Here is a 22560-nt window from a genome sequence, read left to right as displayed (position 1 = left end):
AGTTAAGGGATCGTCTCAAGGAAGCATTGGATCAATTTCAAGCAACCATGGAGTGTGTTGTGCAATAAGTGGAAAGAGTGGAGAATATTGAACCACCACAACTCTACCAAGAAGAACCATCTTCCTACTATGAACCCTTCCCCCAAAATGATGAATCCTTTCATCCACCCCAACCTCCAATGAATGAGACCCTTGGTGTTCTTGTTCAAGGGCAACAAGAGATGAAAAGGGATGTGCAAAATTTCATGGCCGCCTTGGATGCGGTAACAAATCAATTAGCATCCCAATGCTTGAACACTCAAGGAACTCCCATGGCTACATGTGGAGAATCAAATGAAGAACATAGCATGAATGAGAGATTGGAAACTCCAGTGGGAAATGAGAGAAGTTGCTTTGTATTGGAACAATTGGAGGAAGCTTTAATTGTTGAAGACAAGAAAGAAGCGGTAGAGGACTTAGGAGATGCGGAACCCCCATGGGAACATAGAGTTGAAGGAAACCCCTCCAAGATGATTGAAATTGATGCTAGGGAGCAAAGTGCACACCTTCCAAGGCATATTCCATATGAAGACTTGGATGGGATAGAGAAAGAATTGAGTTCCCTTGGTGATGAAGAGCAAGCATCAAGCCTTAGTGGTGAAAAATCTTTTGAGCTTGAAGAACCTTCTCCGGTTGGATTTGAAAGTGTTGAGGAGGTAAATTTTTCTTACCCTCCCTATTATGATTTGAGTAAAGGAAAAGGTTTAGATAAAATTGGTGAACAAAGGATTGAGATTAAGAGATCTTGTGAAGAGGTGGGAGTCCCTAGAAATAGAAGAACGAGGGTTGGTTATGCTTTGTCAAGATCTTCGGAAGCATCTTTGCCTAGGTTGCCATCTACATCTTCATTTGAGTGGGTAAAATTCATTTCCATTAGCTTTATTATCCCACTTGAGTATGACTTGCTTGAAACGGACGGTCAACTTAGGATGCTTTGTGGGATGAAGCGTAAGCGAAAGATGTTTCGTGGTTGGCGTTGCAAATCAAGGCTCATTTTAGTTGATACTTCAAGAGTTGAATACAAAGGTGGGAATAGTGCTCAAATAGATGGATCTAGGAGGATTGTTGGTCACTTTGTTGAGAATTCACCTTACTTACCACCCGGATGGACTAATAATGATAATCAACTTCAAGACGGGTGTGAAAATAAAGTGTGGGATCCCGGATTACAAGAAGAGGATCAACTTTGGGAGCCCCAAGCTTGTGAAGAACTCCATCAACACTTGGCTCAACCCATAGGAAATCTTGGGGCACAATGGAGATTCAAGCATTGGTGGAAGTTCCAAGATGAGTACAAGCACAAGCCACCTTGAGAGGAGCTCCCCATAAGTCCAACTTAAGGACAATAAACAAAAGTGCTAGGTGGGAGACACCCCACCATGGTAAAATCCTTTCATTTACTCTTTTGTACATATTGGTAGAATTAGTTTAATTTCTTGTTTTGATTATTTTAATGAGTCTAATTGGTAGCTTAGTATGTTAAATAAGGTTTCATGGTATTTTGGTAGCTGTTTAGAGGTTTAAAATGCTTGGATTGGTGCAAAAACATAGCAAAATTTTTTGACAAAACAGAGCACCATCCACGCATACGCGCACTGCGTGCGTACGCGTGCATCAAGCGTTTTGGACCATCCACGCGAGCGCGCCATGCACGCGTACGTATGGATTGAGAAGTTCCACCTTCCATACCTTGACCCGAGAGTTAGGCCTGCACTGTGCGGAAATTGGGCCTGAGGCACAAACCTATTTGCGCGCTCGCGCACATGACGCGTACGCGCCACTCTCGAAATAAGCCATCGACGCGCGCGCGCCATGCGTGCGTACGCGTGGATGTCCCTTCTTCCATCCATTTCTCTTCTTCTCCTCTTTCCATTTCTTTCCTTCTCCTTTCTTCTTCCCTTATTCTACCCCTCATCCAACACTTCCAAATACCATTGATAACCATTTATTTTAGTTAGTTAATTTGTTAGTTAATTAGTTTGTTAGATAGCTTTAGTTTAGTTTTCATTTTATTTTCTCCATTTTCATTATAAGTGTTGGCTTATTGATCTTGTTTACTACACATTGTTGCCTCTTATTGCATAAATGCTATTTTAGCATGAATGTTTTTAGATAATCTTTGTTAGATTCTATGATTGAGGTTATATTTAACTTGGTTTTGAATTTTTCATGTTTACCCTTTGAAAATACCAAGTGATGAGAATTGCCTTCGAGCTTGTGACTCTTTTGAATTGCATGTTGTAGCTAGCCACCATGTGATTTGAACTCTCTCTTTGATTAGGCAACCTCTTGATGGATGATGTTATGCATTTACCTTAGTGCATTGTATTTCATGATCATATGCATCCATATGTTTTAGCTTGAATGCTTCCATGCTTCTCTAATGCTTGTTTTACCTTACAAGTTCACTTAAAGCATCTCCAGCACACTAGGATAAGTGAAGTGCATGCTTCTTTTGTGACATAACTTTTAGGTTAATGTGTGTTCTAAACCGCGTAATTTAGAATTCACACACTTATTTGTCATTCATGTCACACTAATTCACTCACTCATTTCTAGTGATTTACCTCATTCCAACAATGTATGCTTCCTTGCTTTTATATCTTCTCCTCTTATGGTGTTATATTTTTGTCTTTCATGACGAATGCACCACAAACAATAACGGAAGCAAGACTAAGAACACGTAGCAATCCGGAGAGTCGCCGTACCCCCTTGCTCATCTTTGAGTGCACCGAGGACGGTGCAAACTTTTAAGTGTGGGGAGGTCGTCCGACCGATCGGCGATTTTGGGTGACAAATTTCTAATCCCAACACTTTTGCATTTCATTCTAGGATTTTATGGTTTTTACTCACATTCTTAGTTTTTGCATATATATACAAAATAAGCTTAGTCAAAATAATGAAATTTTTCAAGATTTCTATCTATAGGGCACACTAATTGATTTGAGTGAAAACTTTTCATTAAACTTGCTTGAATTATATATCTTGTGGATCATGTTTTTTTGAGCTAAGAACACAAGCAAGTGAGTTTTGAGCCTAATGGTGTGGTTACATCTTATAACCACTTATTTTTCCTTCTTATGTGCATTATTCTCTTTCTATGATTGTGATCTTTGAATTGTTTGATTCTATATGTCCATTATTCCTTGTATTTATGCATTTATATGATTGAGGCCTTACCCAAATAGCCTTACCCTCTATTTTCCATTGTTAGCCAACTTTGAGCCTACGATTAACCCACTTTGTTCTTAATTTAGCACATTACAAGCTTTAAAGCGAAAAAAACAATAAAAGTCCTTAATTTGGATCTTTGATTAGCTTAGGCTAGTGTGTGTGTGTATCATTCAAGTGTGGGAACCTTGGGACATTGGGTGAATAAAAGGGTAGTTTTGTATTTTTATTGAAAATATTAGGAATTTGGTACATGCTCATGTATTGATCAAATGTATAGACCTTATGCATTGAGGTTCTTGTATATAGAAAGAAAAAAAATGAGAAAAACAAAAGAAAAAAGAAAAGAAAAATAATATGGAAAAGAAAAAAAAGAAAAAAATAGAAAAAAAAGAAAAAGAAGAAAAAGGAAAAAATAAAAAGGGGACAAAATGCCCCAAAGCAAAGTGTAGCTCAATAAAATCAATGCATATGTGTTGTGAAATGAAAAGAAAATACATGAGTATGTGAAAAAGTGAGGAATGGGTAGTTAGGTTAGAACTTAATTGTATAGGATGTCATAGGTTAGGTGGAAGTTTAAGCTTATCAAAGATTCAAATTTCAAACTCACTTAACCATATATGCATCATACCTTGACCCTAGCCCCATTACAACCAAAGAAAAGACCTCATGATACTTGTATGCATGCATGAAATATATGTTGATTGTTAGAAGAAGAACAAATCTTAGAAAGCATGATTAGGGGAGAATTGAGAGAATCAACCCTAAACACTTGAGCGAAAAGAGTGCAAACACTACCGGTGAGGGTTTGATACTCAATTACATGTTTTCAACTATGATCATAATTTTCATGCAAGTTTGTAAAAATATTTAATAACTCAATTCAATTGTGGATTAGACTTGCTAGTCCTTAGCCCTTATGCATATATGCTTCTTGGGAATTGATTTATTTTGACCAAGTAATTGCATTCATTTAGATAGTTGCATATAGGTAGATTGCATTTAGTTAGTTTCCATTGAATAAATGCCATACCCTTACTTCATTCTTGGTTTAAGCATGAGGACATGCTTGGTTTAAGTGTGGGGAGGTTGATAAATCCCGTTTTGACGGTTTATCTTGTATTGATTTTAAGAGATTTTATGACCTTTCACCCACATTTATCCATTGAAATAGCATGGTTTTGTATATTCTCCTTTAATTGTGCTTAAGAGTGAAAACATGCTTTTTAGATCTTAAAATAAATAAATTTAACTCACCTTGGTTCCATTAGATGCCTTGATATGTTTGTTAAGTGATTTAAGGTTTAGGAGGCAAAGATTGGATCAAGGGAATGAAGAAGAAGCATGCAAAGTTGGAGAACTCATGAAGAAATGAAAGAACCGGAAAGTTGTCAAGCCGACCTCTTCGCACTTAAACGACTATAACTTGAGCTACAGAGGTCCAAATGATGCGGTTCCAGTTGGGTTAGAAAGCTAACATCCGGGGCTTCGAAACGATATACAATTTGCCATAGTTGCTACATGTATGGTGGCGCGCACGCGCATAGTACGCGCACGCGCCGTTGCTGCCACCTGGTTCACTTAAAGCAAAACGTGGCCAGCGATTTTAGAAGCCCTGTGGGCCCAATCCAACTTATTTCTGATGCTATTTAAGCCAAGGATTGAAGGGGGAATAGACATACTTTCATACTTTACAAGTTAGTTACCGTTAGTTCATTTCCACACACTAGGATTAGTTTAGAAGTAGTTTCTAGAGAGAGAAGCTCTCTCTTCTCTCTAGAATTAGGATTAGGATTAGGTTTAGTTCTTAGATCTAGGTTTTAATCTTTGCTTTCTTCTACTTCTACCTTTCAATTCTTTGTTGTTACATTCATTCTTCTTCCATTCTTTTATTGTAATTTCCTTTATGTTGTTCTTACACTTTGTTGTAGATCTACTATTGTTCCTTCCATTTTCTTTCAATTCAATAAGAGGTAATTCATAATAATTGTTCTTCTTTGCTTTTCTATTGTTGATATCTTGCCTTTGTAGTTAGATCTCTCTTTAATTCTTGCAATTTATGTTGTTTACTTTTATTGCCTTTTATGTGATTGTTGAAATGCCTCTTCTAGTTATATTATAGATTTTGTTCCTCTTGGCCTAGGTAGAGTAATTAGTGACACTTGAGTTATCTAATTCCTTTGTTGATTGGTAATTGGAGAGATTGCTAATTGGTTTGGAGTGCACTAAAGCTAGTCTTTCCTTGGGAGTTGGCTAGGACTTGTGGCTCAAGTCAATTCATCCACTTGACTTTCCTTTATTTAGTAAGGGTTAACTAAGTGGTAGCAATGAACAATTCTCATCACAATTGAGAAGGATAACTAGGATAGGACTTCTAATTTTCATACCTTGCCAAGAGCCTTTTATAGTTGTTAGTTTACTTTCTTGCCATTTATCTTTCATGCCTCTTATCAAAACCCCAAAACAACTCATGACCAATAACAAGACACTTTATTGTAATTCCTAGGGAGAACGACCCGAGGTTTAAATACTTTGGTTTATAGATTTTAGGGGTTTGTACTTGTGACAAACAAATTTTTGTATGAAAGGATTATTGTTTGGTTTAGAAACTATACTTTACAACGAGATTTCATTAGTGAAATTCTAAACCGTCAAAAATCCAATCATCAAGAGTTCAGGCTTTATTTAGGTTGTGAGTCCAACCATATCCTAGCTCTGTCTCTTACAGCAAAAGGGAATAGCATAAGTCTGTAGAGCTCAGGGTCAACCCCATTGGTCTTGACAGAGTCACAGATTTGCAAGAATTCAGCTAAAAACTGATGAGGATCTTCCAATGGAAGTCCATGGAACTTGCAATTCTGTTGCATTAGAGAAATTAATTGAGGCTTAAGCTCAAATTTGTTTGCTCCAATGGCAGGGATAGAGATGTTTCTCCCATAGAAGTCAGGAGTAGGTGCAGTAAAGTCACCCAGCACCTTCCTTGCATTGTTGGCATTGTTGTTGTTTTCGGCTGCCATGTCTTCTTTTTGTTTGAAGATTTCTGTTAGGTCCTCTACAAAGAGTAGTACTTTAGCTTCTCTTAGCTTTCACTTCAAGGTCCTTTCAGGTTCAGGGTCAGCCTTAACAAGAATGCTTTTGTCTTTGCTCCTGCTCATATGAAAGAGAAGAGAACAAGAAAATATGGAATCCTCTATGTCACAGTATAGAGATTCCTTGAGATGTCAGATGAAAATAAGAAAAGAAGGAAGAGGTAGAAGAAGAAGAATTCGAACTTATCAAGAGAGATAGAGTTCGAATTGTTGATAGTGGAGGAGTGTTAGTCCTTAAATAGAAGGATGTGAGAAGAGGGGAAGAATTTTCGAAAATAAATTAAAAGATTTTGAAGAAATTTTGAAAAATTGAAGAATGATTTTCGAAAATTAAAGTTGGGAAAGAAATAAAGTGATTTTTGAAAAAGATTTTGAAATTAGAAATAAAAAAGATTGAAAATTATTTGGAAAAAGATGTGATTAAGAAGATATGATTGAAGAGTTATGGTTTTAAAAAGATATGATTGAAAAGATATGATTGAGAAACAATTTAAAAAGATTTGATTTTTAAAATTAATGACTTGGCTAACAAGAAATTTAAAGGATATGATTCAAACATTAAACCTTTCTTAACAGAAAAGGCAACATACTTGAAATGTTGAATCAAATCATTAATTGTAGGCAAGTATTTTTGAGAATGGAACGAAATTGATTTTGAAAATATATGATTGAAAAGATATGGTTTGAAAAAGATTTGATTTTGAAAAATTATGAAAACTTGAAAAAATTTGAATTAAAAACAAAATCTTCCCTTTTGGGCGTTAAACGCCCAGCCAGGTACCCTGGCTGGCGTCTAAACGCCAGTTTTCCTTCTTCACTGGGCGTTTTGAACGCCCAGCTTTTTCTGTGTAATTCCTCTGCTGCATGTTCTGAATCTTTAATTCTCTGTATTATTGACTTGAAAAGACACAAATTAAAAATTTTTTTGAATTTTTAATGATGAGGAATAATCAAAATGAAACTAAGATCAAATAAACAATGCATGCAAGACACCAAACTTAGAAGTTTGTATACTATTGACACTAACAAATTGAGAATGCATATGAGAAACAACAAAACACTCAAGACAAGAGAATTTAAAGATCAGAGCAAGGAAATCATCAAGAACAACTTGAAGATCAATGAAGAACATAATGCATGTAATTTTCGAAAATTAGAAGAATAAAGACATGCAATTGACACCAAACTTAAAATTAGACACTAGACTCAAACAAGAAACATAAAAATATTTTTTATTTTAAGATTTTATAAATTTTTTATGCTTTTTCAAAAATTGAGTGGAAAAGAAAAATAAGGGTTCAAAATTCTTAATGAGAATTCCAGGAATCATTGCAATGCTAGTCTAAGACTCCGGTCCAGGAATTAGACATGGCTTCACAGCCAGCCAAGCTTTCAGTGAAAGCTCCGGTCCAAAACACTAGACATGGCCAATGGCCAGCCAAGCTTAAACAGATCATTGCTCACAACAGCAAAATTGATAGAAATCAACAAGCTCTTGTGATGATAAGTTAAAACCTCCGTCCAAAAGATTAGACATGGCTTCATAGCCAGCCAGACTTCAACAAATCATCATGAAACTCTAGAATCCATTCTTAAAAACTCTGAAGAACAAAATATAAATATTTTTTTGTATTTTTGAAAAATTTTTGAAAAGTAAAAAGCTTAAACATAAAATAAAATTACCTAATCTAAGCAACAAGATGAACCGTCAATTGTCCAAACTCAAACAATCCCCGGCAACGGCGCCAAAAACTTGGTGCACGAAATTGTGATCATCAATGGCGCCATCAACATGGTACGCTCAATTGCAATCTCAACTCTTTATCACAACTTCGCACAACTAACCAGCAAGTGCACTGGGTCGTCCAAGTAATAAACCTTACGTGAGTAAGGGTCGATCCCACGTAGATTGTTGGTATGAAGCAAGCTATGGTCATCTTGTAAATCTCAGTCAGGCGGATTCAAATGATTATGAAGGATTAATGATTAAAAGATGAATAAAACATAAAATAAAGATAGAGATACTTATGTAATTCATTGGTGAGAATTTCAGATAAGCGTATAGAGATGCTTTGTCCCTTCCGTCTTTCTGCTTTCCTACTGTCTTCATCCAATCCTTCTTACTTCTTTCCATGGCAAGCTGTATGTTGGGCATCACCGTTGTCAATGGCTACAGTCCCGTCCTCTCAGTGAAAATGTTCAACGCGCTCTGTCACAGCACGGCTATTCATCTGTTGGTTCTCGATCATGTCGGAATAGAATCCAGTGATTCTTTTGTGTCTATCACTAACGTCCCACAATCGCGAGTTTGAAGCTCGTCACAGTCATTCAATCCCTGAATCCTACTCAGAATACCATAGACAAGGTTTAGACCTTCTGGATTCTCAAGAATTGCCGCCAATGGATTCTAGCTTAAACCACGAAGATTCTGATTAAGGAATCGAAGAGATATCCACTCAATCTAAGGTAGAACGGAGGTGGTTGTCAGGCACACGTTCATAGGTGAGAATGATGATGAGTGTCACGAATCATCACATTCATCAAGTTGAGGAACAAGTGATATCTTAGAACAAGAATAAGCTGAATTGAATAGAAGAACAATAGTAATTGCATTAATACTCGAGGTACAGCAGAGCTCCACACCTTAATCTATGGTGTGTAGAAACTCTACCGTTGAAAATACATAAGAACAAGGTCTAGGCTTGGCCGAATGGCCAGCCTCCCAAAGAGGGTTCAATCATAAAAACATTATCAAAAGAGTAAATACAACCTATTGGGTCACAACTTTTCCTTCTGTCATCATTATTTCCTTCTGCATCCTTTTCACAGATTGAATGTTTTCCTGCATAATCCTTAAGACATTATTGGTTTAGTGTGTACTCACCGAGAGGTCGATCGACATTCCACCTCTCATCTGACAAGCCATGTGGCGTATTCATGCTAAGGGCAATCTACCTTTTCCTGCCTTGGTGACCGAGATAGTTGCGGCCGCCGGTGTCTCCCGTGAAACTAGGGATCGAAGGGCCCCGATTGATGGTGATGTTGTTCCAACCGGAAAATATCTCAAGCCCCCAACGGACACTGGGAACTTCGACATGGCCATGCCCACAAGCATCCCCGCTACTTCATCCGCACCACCCAAGTCTTCCCACCAACGCATCGACGATCTTCACAAGAAGGTGGACCGTTATGAACGGCACAACCAACACCGGTATGCTTATGTGAATAAGCTTCTAAGTGTTGTCACCCCGCCTATGGAGGAACTGGATATCTACACATCCATCGCAACATCCAGTGAAGATGGTGGTGATGAGGGAGATAGTGGACATTCTAGAGCCGGTCTCCTATTGAGCATCACGTATAGCACAGAGGATTGTCCTAAGTTTTAAGTGTGGGGAGGTCCGTCGACCGATCTCCATAGGTAACACCCAAATAAATTTTGAATCCCTTTTGTTGATTAGGATAGGTTGCCTGATTAGGTTTTGTTCTTTTCACACCATTTGCATGATAGTATGCCTTGATAAGTCTACTAGGTTAGAGTAATGACTTCTTTCCTAAGAAACTAGAATTTTATGGCAACTCTACTAATTTTGGAAACTTTTGATGCTATGATTGTTTAAAGAATGTAATTAGAACATGGATTTTGAGCCAAGAACACAAGCAAGTGAGTTTTGCGTGTGGATTGTTCTCTCTCTATGATTGTGATCCTTAATTTGTTTGACTCTATATGTCCATTATTGCATGTATCAATGCATGTATAAGATTGAGGCCATCAATTCACTTAGCCAATCATCCAAAATGGCCCTACCTTATAAACAACCCTTGTAACCAATTTGAGCCTACGCTTAACCCACTTGTTCTTAATTTTAACACATTACAAGCCAAAAGCAGAAAACTATGGATGTCCCTATTTGAATCTTTGATTAGCTGAGGCTACTGTGTGTGCGTTATCCAAGTGTATGGAAATGGGGAGGGGGAAATCGGTTGAGGTAAGAGCACATTGTTGTTTTTGTTGAAAATATTAGAAAGTGGATACATACTCGTGTGATGACCAAATATGTAAACCATATGCATTGATAAGAAAGACAAAAGAAGAGAAAAACAAAAGGAAAAGAAAAAAAGGAATAATGAAAAAGAAAATAAAGTAGAAAGAAAATAAAAAAAAAGCTAAAAGAGGGACAAAATGTCCCGAAGTAAGATTCAATAATAATCAATGCATATGTGTAGTGATTAAAAGTGAATGCCTGAGTATGTGGAAAAGTGAGGAATGGGTAGCTAGACTAGTGTATAATTGTATAGGACGTTATATAGGTTAGGCGGGAAGCTTCGGTTAATCAAAGGATTCAATTTTTAGTCCACTTAGCCAAATATATGACCCTACCTTGACCCTAGCCCCATTACAACCAAAGGAAACACCTCATGATATATGTATGCATGCATATGACAACTGTTGATTGTTTGAGGAAGAACAAATTTTGGAATAGCATGAAATAGGGGAGAATTGACTGATTAACCTTATACACCGAGCGAATAGAATGCAAACACTTCCGGTGAGCGTTCTTCATGCAAGTTGGGCATATCTCGCTTTGATGGTTAAAATTGGTAGAGCCCATGCATTACTTATCATCTTGCCCTCTGTGCTTCTATATATGTTCTAGGAAGATTGAATTACTTTTGACCAAGTAGATAGTAGCATCCATCTTAGTTGCATTCATATAGGTAGGTTGCATCTTATGAATCTCATTCCCTTATGATTCTTTGGTCTTTTGCTTTCCCTTGGCATGAGGACAAGCTATAGCTTAAGTGTGGGGAGGTTGATAAACCCCATTTTTAGGGTTTATCTGGTATAGATTTTGAGGGTTTTATCAATGATCTTTCACACTTATTCATATAAAAATGCATGATTCGGTGTTCCTTTCCCAATTTTGCCTCATAGATGAAAACATGCTTCTTTTGTATTGAATTAGATATATTTTAATCCTTCTCTATTATCATTCGATGCAGTGATTCATGTGTTAAGTGATTTCCGAGCTTATAGGGCAAGGATGGCTTGGAGGAGAGGATAGGTCTTCACCAAAATTATTTCCTATATGTATGTATGTTGTGGTGGATGCAAAATTTTTTCAAAATTTCCTAGCTCCTTTCCTAATTTTCAACAAACAAAAAGTAACATGAACAATTAGGATCAAAATAAAGCAAGCATATACTACTCACATTATCCAATCACAATCCATATCTATACTCTGTACCATGCAATATCAAATGCAACATGTATATATATACCCAAAATAAAAGTGCAATAGTCAAAGTACTAAAAGTATCCACAAAAGCATCATAAAGACTAAAAATAATTAAATGACAAGTGTTTGGAAGAGAATATTTAAACCCACAAATAGAAGATCTCCCACACACTTAGATGAAGCACGGTCCTCCGTGCTAAGAATGGACCGAGGGTGATCAACTCAATGAAGCTCCACCGTCTGGCGGTGATGTGTGGTGGTGACGCTGGTAGACAATGATATCGGTGGACAGCCATGGTGCGGGATCTGCTCTAAACGCAGCTGCAACTGTCTCCACTGCTCTCTCAACACTCAGATCAGGCTCAGCTGCCGGCTCCTCAACTCTAGGCTCCTCTGCTCTATGCTCTGGTGGCTGGACTGCCTGGCCAGCTTCAGCTACTGGCTCCTCCTCTACTGGCTCCTTATGCTATGCCTCGGGCTCTAGTGTGTCCAGAGGAGGTGGTCCAAGATCCTGCCCGTCAAACTTCGCCACTATCCATTGGAAGCAGCGAGCGCTGTGGCACTCGATACGGTGCAGGGTCTCCAAAATATCCTGACCCAGCTCATAAGGCGTCTGTAATCGGGGTACGGGCACAGGAGGTGCTGGTGGTGCTGATGGCTCTGCCTCTGCTGATGTAGGCTCAGAGGTCTTCCGTTTCTTCAGAGGCAGTCCTTTGAAGTCTCCGTATGGCAGAAAGGGCTGCTTACTGATGTAGGCAGACATCCGGTCTATCAAACGTGTCTCTAAACTAGATAAGGCTGCAAAACTGGTCATCAATGATTGAAAGGGAACGTTAAATTTCAGCTGTAGGTTCACCTTCATCATCGACTCTCTGATAAGGGGAAGAACAGAGATCCTCTTCCCTTCCAGAATAGCCCATAGTATTACTGCCACCTAGACTCTGATATGCGTGGCATGCGTGCTCGGGAGGATGTAGTCGGCGATGATCTGCTGCAAGATCCTCGCCTATGGGTTGAGGTCAGTGCACGCAATGCTCAATGGAACAACATTGTCCCCTTTACTATACTGCCATCTAGCGTCAGGCTGGCCTATCTTTTCCAGAACCACATCCAAGGAAATCTTGCTAGATCCAGATAAGACGTGATGATTGGATTTTTGTGTGGTCTAGAATTTTACAATTGAAGTCTCGTTGCAAGTATAGTTTCTAAACCAACAATAATCATTTCATACAAAAATTTGTTTGTCACTAAAACAAACCCTTAAAATTATAAACCGAAGTATTCAAATCTCGGTTCGTTGTCCCTAGGAATTGTAATAAAGTGTCTTGTTATTGGTTATGAGTTGTGTTTTAGGGTTTTGATAAGAGGCATGAAAAGTAAATGGCAATGGAAGTAAATTAATAGCTAAAAAGGTCTTGGCAAGGGTTGGTGGTTAAGGATCTCTATCCTAATTACTAACCACAATTTGAGAATTGGTAAGGATCAATCCCATTAAATCATCATCTATCTAGAAAAGGAAAGTTAAATGAGCTATATCAATCCAAGTCCATAAGTTCTAACTCTCCACTAATTCAATTAGTGAGAACTAGAGCCAATGGCTCCCAATCATCAATTAATTGGAGATTAGTAACTCAAGAGTTCCTAAGTTACCTTCTCAAGCCAAGAGCATAAAATTCTATTCTAAAATCCAACCAAGCGTTTTAGCAAATACTTGGAAGGAACAAAAGGAAGGCATAGTAAATCAACAACAAGAATGAAGTCTAACAACAACTAATTGCAAAGAATTAACAACAACAATTAAAGAAAACAATATCTACATGAATTACCTCAATTGCATTAAAGAAAAATAGAAGAAGAAAGAGTGCATCAACAACAAAGTAAACAATTACAAGAATGAAATACAAAATTAGAGGGAGGAAGAGTAGAGGAACAAGAAATTGTCAAGGAAAAGTAAATCAAAGCATGAATTAAACCTAGATCTAAGAAGAAATTAACCTAAACCTAATTCTGATTCTAGAGAGAAGTGAGAGCTTCTCTCTCTAGAAACTAACTCTAACTACTTCTAAAACTAAACTATGACTAATAATGAAAAGTATGTGTAAGTATCTAAGTTTGTTCATTCCTCTTTCAATCCTTGGCTTAAGTAGCATCAGAAATGAGTTGGATTGGGCCCACAAGGCTTCTAAAATTGCTGGCCACGAGTTGCACTAAGTGAATTATGTGCAACCATCGGTGTGTACGCATATAGTGCGAGTAAACGTCCCTATACACGATACAACTATGGCAAATCTTATATCATTTTGAAGCCCCAGATGTTAGCTTTCAAACGCAACTAGAACCGCCTCATTTGGACCTCTGTAGCTCAAGTTATGATCGAATAAGTGTGAAGACGTCGGCTTGACAGCTTTTGTGATTCCTTCATTTCTTCATGAGTTCTCCATTTTTACATGCTTTTTCTTCATTCGCTTAATTCCAATCTTTGCCTCATAATCCTGAAATCACTTAACAAACATATCAAGGCATCTAATGGAATTAAGGTGAATTAGATTTAGCTATTTTAAGACCTAAAAAGCATGTTTCAACTATTGAGCAGAATTAAAGGAGAATTTTCAAAACCATGCTATTTTATTAGATACATGGGAGAAAAGTTGACAGAACCCTTTAAATTCAACACAAGATAAACCCTAAAAATGGGGTTTATCAACCTCCCCACACTTAAATCATAGCATGTCCTCATGCTAAACCAAGAAGAAAACAAGGGGTATGACATTTATTCAATGCAATCTATCTATATGCATCCTATTTAAATGAATGCAACTAAATGCAAAATGACTCTACCTACTTGGTTAAAAATAAATCAATCCTCCAAGAGCATGTATAAACGGGTAGGGCTAAGGTCATATGATGACTCATGAATCCTAACAATTCAAGTACAAAAATGAAGCTCAAGTAGACTTGCAAGAAGAACGCTCATGAAAGCCGGGAATCAAGGAATCGAGCATCGGACCTTCACCGGAAGTGTTTGCACTCTAGTCGCTCAAGTGTGTAGGGTCAATTCTCTCAATTCTCCTCTAATCATGCTTTCCAAGATTTATTTTTCATCTAACAATCAACAATTATTCAATGCATGCATACATTCATCCTGAGGTCTTTTCATAGGTTGTAATAGGGCTAGGGTCATGGCAGGATCATATATGGTTAAGTGGACTAGAATTTGAATCTTTGATTAACTTAAGCTTTCCCACCTAACATATATAATAACCTATACAATTAAGTGCTAACTTAACTACCCATCATTCACTTTTTCACATACTCATGCATTTTTTTTGGATTTTCACAACTCTTATGCATTGACTCTTATTGGACTTCACTTTGGGGCATTTTGTCCCCTTTTTATTGTTTTTCTTCTTTTTCTTTCTTTTTCTATTTTTTTCTTTTCTTTTCTTTTTCACATTTATTATTTTTTTTCCTTTTCTTTTGTTTTTCTCATTTTTTTCTTTCTTTCAAACTAGATACAAGAGCATCAATGCATAAGGTTTAACATTTGATTAATACATGAGTATGCACCCAATTCCCAAATATAGAAATACAAAACACCCTTTTATCCCAACCATTGTTCCCAAATCTCCCGAATCTTGAATAATAAACACTCTCAATAGCCTAAGCCAATCAAATATCCAAACAAGGGACTTTTATTATTTTCCGCTTTAGGCTTGTAATGTGCTAAAATGAAGAACAATTGGGTTAAGCATAGGCCCGAAATTGGTTAACAATGGAGAGTAAAAGGTAGGCTATTTGGGTAAGTGAGCTAATGAAACAATGGCCTCAATCATATAAATGCATGAATACAAGGAATAATTGACACAAAGAATGAAACAAATCAAAGATTACAATCATAGAAAGAGAATAATGCACACAAGAAGGAAAAATAAGTGGTTATAAGATGTCACCACATCAATAGGCTCAAATCTCACAAGCTTGTGTTCTTTGCTCAAAAACCATGTTCCAAAATAAATTCTTTCAAGCAAGGTCTACCAAAATTTTTTTTCTTTCAAATTGGTAGGGTGCCCTAAAATAGTTTCTTGGAAAAGAAATCATCACCCTAATCAAATAGTCCTAATAAGGAAGATGTGGTAAAGATATGTACAAATTTTAACTACATGCAACCTATCATGCAATGTAGCAACTAGCTAACATTGGTGTTGAAAAAAAGAAATTGTTACCCATGGAGATCGGTCGGACAACCTCCTCACACTTGAAGATTGCTCCGTCTTCGGTGCATGCAAAGAAGAGCAAGGTGGATGGGTTGCTACAATTGATGAGCTTCCTCAAAAGGTTGTGTGGATGACTTGTTTGTTGCCCCATTTACAAGCTTTCCCTTTCTTCTTTCTTGGTGGCCAACCTAAAAGGAGAGAAAAAGAAGGATAATTAAGCCTATAACAAAGATATCAAAGTAAATAGAACATAGGCGGGGGCTAATGCCAAATAAAAATAGGGTTCTCACTACATGTTAGCTATGCATGTAAGTGAGAAAGCAATATAGGCAAAGGGCATATCAACTAATACTTGATGTAAGAGTAAAGTCAAAGCATGAAGAGCATGTTGAGCATCAAGTTCAAACGAGAATTGACACAAACAAGATTAGTGATAAGCATCCTAACTCAATGATAATGAAGTACAAAAATAAAGGGTAATGAATTAGGAAGGACTAAAGCACTAATCTCGTGTGTAGGACAAATATTACAATTGTTCATACCCTGGGTCGAGCTGACCGACCCGGGATGTTTTAGCGACAAAGCGACCAACCTCTTTAGGTCAGACTATTCGACCTCTTCTCAAAAAGCTCAACCAAATCGATAGGAAAGCCCAATAAAGGGCCCAAATAGAGGAACACGACCCAAATTCAGAGGCAATCCCAGCCTACAGAGATAAAGGTGGTATAACTCATACTCTGATTCTACTCAATACCTGCTTAATACCCTTGCTAACTTAAGCATCGGAGTCCCTTGCAGGTACCCCCCACCCTTCAGTGATAAAGGATCAACAGCACTCTCAGTTCCACAAGTCGGACACACCAGCTCCGGCCGCCATTCACCTGCCGGATACGTCAGCTCCGACCAACACAGAAGATCTCGTCCGAGATCGACCTACAGTTTTAGGTAACCCTCGGAACATTGGCGCCGTTCCCGGGGAACCTGGAAGTCATCCCATCACCATGGCGAACGACCGTGACAACGACCACGATTCAGGTCTGGAGGATCGGACATCGCACAAAAACGCGGGTGTCATGCTACAAAACACTCTGGAAACCAACAAAGACGAAGACTCACCAAATTCAGGAGCAATAGAAGCGCTCCTGGATCGCCTAAAACAACTGGAAAAAGAAACCCAACAACAATGGGAAATTGGAAGTGATATCCAAAGAGAGGTGCGGCGACGTCGGGAGTTGGAAGAAAAACTACAGCAATTGGAAGCCGATCTCAAATCAAAAGGCCCCCGGGCTAATCTCGAGGAAAATTCACGCAAAGACAAGACCCGTTCACTAGGGAAATCATGAAAACCAAAATTCCAAAAGACTTTAAACTCCCGAATATGACCCTGTATGATGGCACCACGGACCCGAACTACCACCTCAGCAACTTCAGAAGTAGAATGTACCTCACTGACGCCCCAGATGTTGTTCGCTGCAAGGCTTTTCCAACAACTCTCACAAAGACAGCGATCCGATGGTTCGACAACCTAACCCCGAAGTCCATCTTAAGCTTTGATGACATAGCTAAAAAAATCCTAGCCAGATTCTCCATTCAGAAAGATAAAGCCAAGCACGCCCCCAGTTTACTAGGGATCAAACAAGGAGATCGGGAGAGCCTCCGCAGCTACATGGAGAGATTCAACAAAACATGCATGGACATACAAAGTTTACCAACGGAGGCCGCCATCATGGGACTCATCAATGGCCTACGAGAGGGACCTTTCAGCCAATCTATATCAAAAAAATACCCGACCTCCTTAGACGAAGTGCAAGAACGGGCAGAAAAGTATATCAACATGGAGGAGAATGCTTGGTTAGGAGAAACCTCAAAATCAGGGGCCTCCTACCGAGACAAAGACAAGGAATCCAAAAGAAAGGAAGATCGACAAGGGGTGAAAATAAAAGAATACCATAACTACACCCCTCTCAGGACATCCCTGGTCGAGATATACAAAGAAGTCTGCCATACGGAAAAAATTCCCCCAACACGGCCACTCAAAGGCAAAAGGGGAGGAGGAAACCGAAAGGAATATTGTGAATACCACCGAGTCCGAGGACACTCCACAAACGAATGCTTCGACCTAAAAAACGTCATAGAAAAATTGGTGAGAGAAGGAAAATTAGATCGATTCCTGGCCAGCCGAGATGATGATCAAAGAAAGAGACGAAGGGATGAAGACACCGAACGAACAGAACGATCACTTCGGACACCAGAAAGACATGTCCACATGATACACGGTGGATTCACAGTAGGTGGAATCTCCAAATCCTCTCGCAAAAGATATCTCAAAGAAGTATATCATGTCGAAGGAGAGGAGAAAGCACTCAACATTCCGGCAATTACATTCACTTAAGAAGACGCATCCGGCGTCATCACAGGACACGATGATCCCATGGTTATCACCATCATATTGGCAAACGCCAACCTACACCGCACCTTAATAGACCAAGGGAGCTCTGTCGACATCTTATTCAAAACAGCCTTTGATAAGCTTGGCTTGGAAGAAAAAGAACTTAGAGCATATCCAAACAGCCTGCTTAGGCTAGGAGATACCCCGGTTCGACTACTCAGATACATACCTCTACATACAACCTTTGGAAAGGGGACCAATCTAGGACACTCAAAATAGACTACATCATAGTCGATGCAAGTTCAACTTACAACGCTTTCATAGGACGGACAACACTCAACCAACTCGGCGCAATAGTCTCGACCCCACACCTATGTATGAAGTTCCCAACCCCAAAAGGGATAGCCACGATAAAAGCAGACCAAAAGACGGCACGTCACTGTTATAACGAAAGCCTATCCCTCAGAGGCAAAGGAGAAGAGTTCCACACAATCGAGCTGGGCGGAGTTCATCGACGAGAAGAACTTCGTCCCCATCCAGAAGGCGAGATAGAAAAGATTTAGACCGGGGACACCCCGGAAAAAATAACCAATATCGGCACAATCCTAAAAGTAGATTTAAAAGAATCACTAATACAATTCTTGCGAGACAACGTCGATCTCTTCGTGTGGAAAGCCGCAAACATGCCAAGTAAGCTAATGTGTCACAAGTTGACGGTCTACCCAGGATCTCGACCGGTGTAGCAGAGACGAAGAAAACTTGGGCCAGAGCGATCCAAAGCTATGGACGAGCAAGTACAGGCACTACTGGAAGCCGGATTCATAAGAGAAGTCAAATACCCGCTATGGCTAGCCAACGTTGTCTTGGTGAAAAAATCAAATGGGAAGTGGCGAATGTGCACCGATTACACCGATCTCAACAAGGTTTGTCCAAAAGATCCATACCCACTCCCAAGTATTGACGCTCTAGTAGATGCTTCCTCCGGATACAAATATCTCTCATTTATGGACGCATACTCGGGGTACAATCAAATCCCCATGTATCCACCAGATCAAGAAAAGTCCTCGTTCCTAACATTGAAAGCAAACTACTGCTACATTGTGATGCCTTTCGGTCTCAAGAATGCAGGAGCTACTTATCAAAGGCTAATGAATAAAGTCTTCTCAGATCACATCGGAAAAATCATGGAAGTTTATGTGGATGACATGTTGATAAAGACACAAAGCGAAGATACATTATTATCCGACCTGACTCAAGTGTTTTACACTATAAGGAAGCACAACATGCGGCTCAATCCCACAAAATGCACCTTCGCAGTAGAAGCAAGAAAATTCTTAGGCTTCATGCTCACACAAAGGGGAATTGAAGCAAACCCAGACAAATTTCAAGCCATACTCAACATGAAGAGCCCAACTTGTGTCAAATAAGTACAACAACTCAACGGGAGGTTGGCCGCCCTATCCCGATTCTTAGCAGGAGCTGCGATAAGATCTCTCCCTTTCTATGCTACTTTAAGAAAGGGAAAATAGTTCGAATGGACGACAGAATGTGAGCAAGCCTTCCAAGACTTCAAGGAGTTCTTAGGACGGCCACCTATCCTATCTCGACCACGAGAAGAAGAACCGCTCATATTATACCTCGCAATAGGGAGTCGGGCAATAGCCTCAACACTAGTCAGAGAAGACGAACATGGGCAACAACCCATCTACTTCATTAGCAAAGCGCTATAGGGATCCAAGCTGAACTACCAGAAAATAGAAAAATTTGCTTATACCCTTATTCTAACATCTCCACGACTCCACCCGTACTTCCAGGCTCACACCATTAAGGTTCGAACTAACCAGCCCATAAAAGGAATATTGCAGAAAACAGATCTGGCAGGCAGAATTCTACAATGGGCAGTCGAGTTGTCAGAATTTGACCTCCAATATGAAGCTCGGATGGCCATCAAATCACAGTATCTGGCCGACTTTATCGCAGAATTCACAGGTGCCCTGGAAACCCCCACAAGAATGGAATCTTTACATGGACGGTTCTTTAAATAAAACTGGAAGCGGCGCAGGTGTGATAATAGAAAGCGACCAAGGAACCCAAGTTGAGCTCTCCCTCAAGTTTGGGTTCCCAGCCTCAAACAACCAGGCAGAATATGAAGCATTATTAGCTGGTTTGAAGCTGGCTAAAGAGGTCGGAGCTAAACAACTCAACATTTACAGTGATTCACAAGTGGTCACATCACAAATAATAGGGAGCTACCAAGCCAAAGATCCAACCATGAAAAAATATTTGGATAAAACCAAGGAACAGCTCAGACAAATCGGGGAGTATAAAATCTGCCACATACCCCGCGAACAAAATGCCCGAGCTGATGCACTCTCAAAACTAGCTAGCACCAAACCATGGGGCAACAATAGGAGCCTCATCCAGGAAATGTTACAAAACCCGTCAATCTCGGAAGAAGAAAAAGTCCTGACTATAACAAGTCAGGACCAAGGATGGATGACCCCCATAATCAACTACCTCAAAACAGGAACGCTCTCCGTAGAAGAAAAGGAGGCAAAGAGGTTAAAAAGGGAGGCACAGTACTACACCATCATAAACAACATCCTGTACAAAAGAGAAATCTCAACACCTTTACTAAAATGCGTGCCGACCTCCAACACAAGGGAAGTGCTAGAAGAAATACACGGCGGCATCTGTGGCAATCATCTCGGAGCACGAGCTCTCACCAAAAAAGTACTCCGGGCGGGATTTTATTGGCCAACTCTACAGAAAGAAGCTATAGAATTTGTAAAGACATGTCCACCATGTCAGAAACATGCCAACTTTCACATCGCCCCGCCAGAAGAGCTCATTAGCGTGACCTCCCCTTGGCCATTTGCAAAATGGGGACTCGATCTTCTCGGCCCCTTCCCACAGGGATCAGGACAAGTTAAATTCCTCATAGTAGGGGTATATTACTTTACAAAGTGGATCAAGGCAGAACCCCTAGCCAATGCCACCGCTCAGAGAAGCCGAAAATTCTTATATAGAAACATTGTCACAAGGTTCGGGGTTCCATATTCAATAACCACAGACAATGGCACTCAATTCACAGATACAGGCTTCAGAAAACTAGTGGCAGACTTTAATATAAAGCACCAGTACACCTCTGTTGAACATCTGTAAGCCAATGGACAGGCTGAAGCTGCTAACAAAGTCATATAGGCCGGATTAAAACGGAGATTACAAGACGCAAAGGGAGCCTGGGTGAAGGAGCTTCCACAAGTCCTATGGGCATATCGAATAACGCCACATTCCACCACGAAGGAATCCCCCTTCCAATTAGCATACGGAATAGAGGCAATGATTCCAGTAGAGATTGAGGAAGAGTCGCCTAGAGTAGTTCACTACAATGAGGAAGCAAACTCCCAACTTCAGAGAGAAGAGCTCGACTTGTTACCCGAAATCCAAGAAAAAGCTCGGATCAGGGAAGAAGCTCTAAAGCACCGAATGGCTTCCAGATATAATCAAAGGGTAGTGCCGAGAAGTTTTGTAGAGAATGATCTCATCTTAATCCGAAATGATATTGGAACAACTCAACCAGGAGAAGGAAAGCTGGCAGCAAACTGGAAAGGACCCTACCGAGTCATAAAAGTACTTGGAAAAGGCTACTACAGACTGTCTGAACTCGATGGACGAGAGCTTCCTAGGTCATGGCACGCCTGCAACCTAAGAAGGTACTATAGTTAGAAAAGACAAAAGATCTCATCATTTGATGCACTTTTTTTCCTGAAAAAGGTTTTTTAATGAGGCACCATGTTGAGATCTAGGTCATGCCTGACTTAAAGGGATAAGAAAATTCCTGCATGTATATATTTGTATTTTTTCTTTGAATAAAGTCTATTTAGATATTCTACAAAGAATCCAAGACGCATTAATCTAAAGTATTCATCATCCGATTATAAAGCGACAGGTCGGCAGAAAGTGAAAAACAATTTCACTGCACGACCACGATAAAGATAAATCGTCCGATAAAGGTGAAAATGCGATTCACCCAAAGGACAATCTAAAGATGCCAACCACTTTCTACAAATCGGCAAAGATGAACACATAGTAATGTAAGAAGTTATCGAAAGTGATCTTAAAAAGAACCTGACGAGGTCTTACGGATCGCTAAAATAAATAATTTAAGGACTGGTCAAGCGAACCAAGTCAACCCAAGTTATAAGTAAACCCTGGAAAGAGGTCTGGCCAACCCTATTAAAGAGGATTACTTTAACTTAGAAGGGCCTGACATAACAAAGTCAGCCCAAAAACAAAAAGTTATACAAGTAGTCCGTGAAAGAGATCTGACAAAGATCCAAGAAAGAGGACTACAAAAAATAACTTAAAGGAGACCGACATAACCAAGTCGGACTCCTACCACTAAAAAGTTATAC

This window comes from Arachis hypogaea, chromosome 9 (genome assembly GCF_003086295.3).
Source record: "Arachis hypogaea cultivar Tifrunner chromosome 9, arahy.Tifrunner.gnm2.J5K5, whole genome shotgun sequence".
Classification (NCBI taxonomy): Eukaryota; Viridiplantae; Streptophyta; class Magnoliopsida; order Fabales; family Fabaceae; genus Arachis; species Arachis hypogaea.
Note: the sequence above shows the minus strand (reverse complement) of the source record.